The sequence below is a fragment of the Vombatus ursinus genome, unplaced genomic scaffold (assembly GCF_900497805.2).
Source record: "Vombatus ursinus unplaced genomic scaffold, bare-nosed wombat genome assembly UNPS02014798.1, whole genome shotgun sequence".
Taxonomy (NCBI): Eukaryota; Metazoa; Chordata; class Mammalia; order Diprotodontia; family Vombatidae; genus Vombatus; species Vombatus ursinus.
The window spans coordinates 56,913,131-56,915,922 of record NW_020954576.1 but is presented as its reverse complement, the minus strand read 5'-3'; positions in this window follow the sequence as shown (position 1 = coordinate 56,915,922).

Genomic DNA, 2,792 nt, shown 5'->3' with positions numbered 1-2,792 from the left:
CCTCCTAAATGCCCACAGCCATGCCAACCAACACTGTGCCAGCAGAAATGCCCCCCATGTCCTCCACCTTGCTATTATCAGTGCACAACCAAGAAGAAATAACAGGGCAAGATGCTGGCACAACCATGAAACCAGGAATTTGATCATCTCTGTGAAGGCCTGTGCTCTCTGCCACTTTCTGAACCTCCATACTCTCTGCCCTTTGTTTGCCATGGATAGAATACCTCAAAAATGAAGCTACAATTATTTCAAAAACAAACTTCTCAATTTCCACCACCATCCCCACACCTGCAGGGATGGAAGGCAGCAGAGAAAAATCCCCCTCTATAACATATCGGGTTTCCTGAAACCTTGGAGAAGAGGCAACCTTGAGAGACCAGACTCCCTGGTACCCTGCCTCTATATCAGCTCTCCTTTGTGCTCTGTGCTGTAACCTGGGTGATGATTTCCATCCCTTGCATGCTTGTAACTTCCTTCCACTGCTCCAAATAAAGCATATGTTTCATGGTGAGCCTGCAACTGTGATTTTTCTGTTATCTCCCCAATCCTCATGGCTAGCTCATTTATCAGGTGGTGTCAGCTCATTTCACATCAATGGTTCCCATCCATGTTTAATGGTTAGATATAGGTCCTACCTACGAATGAGGATTACAAGAGCAGTTCCCTTTTGTCTAGCACTTCTTGGCTTCCCAAGTCCTTGATGCTCCTTATTATTTGATTTATTTCTGACAATGACCCTCTGAGGTTAGCCACCTATGATTGTTATCTTGATTTGTCTGATGGGAACACTGGGATATCATGAGGTTGTATGGCTAGTCTGAAGCTGCACAACATTCTTGTTCTTCCCATTTACACACATGGCATTACCATGTCTATAACTTTTGTTTTAGTCAGGTTTACTTTACTTTGCATCAATTAACATAAGACTTCACAGGCTCCTCTGTCTTCTTTACAGTCTTTATTTTTTATAGCACAATATTTTATTCACCTTCCACAATTCTTGTAGTCATTATCCAATGGATGGGCACCTACTTTTTTCCCAGATCTTTTTTTCTTTAATTGTGCACATATAGATATCTTGGTGTCTGGTCACGCTTTTTCAGAAACCCAGATGATCATATCTGCCATCACTTCATAGGTCTGAGTTTGCAGTGCAACTTCTAATGGAGAAGTTGTTTTGCTCTGGACTCTGTAAAAGGCTACATGGTTATTATGTAAGTATGCTGCAATGAAAGGGATAATGGGTTCACTATTCTGAAGCCTCCACTTGATCATTACTTGTCAATGGCTTCTCATCTTGTATAATTCTTTTCCACAAGTGTGTAAGATTTATTTTTCACTGTGATGGGAAGTTTGGGCTGTTTCTTTATCTTTGACTAGCTGTGCAGTACATATATATGTATGTATATATGCAGATATATACATACATATACACATATGCTCTTTTCCTACTGAAAGGGTGGCAGAGAAACATCATTCCACACAGTGCCTGTCTGCTAGACTGACCTCTCCCTTCTTGTACAGGACCGTTCTCATCTCTGGAAGACCTAGAGATGTCATCAATCTTTCTATTTATTGACCTGATCTACCTGCAATAAGGGCGAGAAATGCCATTCCATCATTTCCCCACTACTTGTCCCTTCACCTGAGCTGCTAAACATCCTGAAATACCTTGACCCTGAGGCTGAAGCCCTTGTGATGTTAATAACCTATCTAGGCACATTGGTCAATGTTAATTGTATTAATTAATTATATTTATTTATTATAATAATTATTAATTAATTTTCACACATTTATAGCCTCCCCATCTTAATGATTCTTAACTCCTATATGTCAGCATTCAAAATCTGTTCTCTCTCTCCCACTGCCACTTCCTCATTCCCATAAACCTCAACCCAACACTCTAAAACTACTCAACCTTCCATTGTGCTCTCTGGAGTGCTTGCTTCATAACTGTTTTCACCCTAAGGCTTTTCCTTCTCCACTTCCATCTCCTGGTTTGCTCTAAAACATGCCTCCCTCCTAATGACAAGACCTCTGTCCACCTTTTCTAGCACAGAGAGTACTTACACTCACTCTCCCCAAATCCCTAGTTGAAGTGAGGTAGGTGGAATACTCCATGCTCCCTATCTCCGTTTCCCTGCTCACCCTTGATCACAATCACTCAATGATGTCTTTTCCTATAAGGTGCACTCAATCCATATTTACCAGCCCTTCACAGTTTTGGTAGTTATTTCTTACTGACCCCCCAAGATGAACTTCTTAAGTCCTCAATTAGAAAAAAAGAAACATAACTGTGCCTTTTATTCTTCTCCTTCCCATCACCTGACCTCATATTAGAAGACTTCAACATGCATATTAATATGCCCTCCAATGTAATAACTGAGTCAGTTCCTCAATTTCTATCAGTGATTTCAGATAAAATAAGGCATAAAAGGTGGCAGTAAGACAAGAATTATCTGATCCATTTCCTTATGCCCAGTAGAGTTCAATACTGAGCCTTGAACACAGGAGGCAATAAATATATATTTGTTGAATAAAAATATCAAATCTAAAAATAATTGTGAAAAGAGAGAACTTAAAATTTTTCAGGAGCATGGTAATAATATTCTGGGTGGGATTATTTGTGGGATAATCCTCATACTATTCCCTTTGCTTAAAGGATAAGTTTTGTTTTCAAAATTCTCATTGATTCCTAAGGACTCAAAGAATCCTGGTGCCTTAGAGCGACAAGAGACTTTGTTCATCTTTGTTACATGTGATTTTTATTTGTTTTTAAAGTGAAAAAAAAA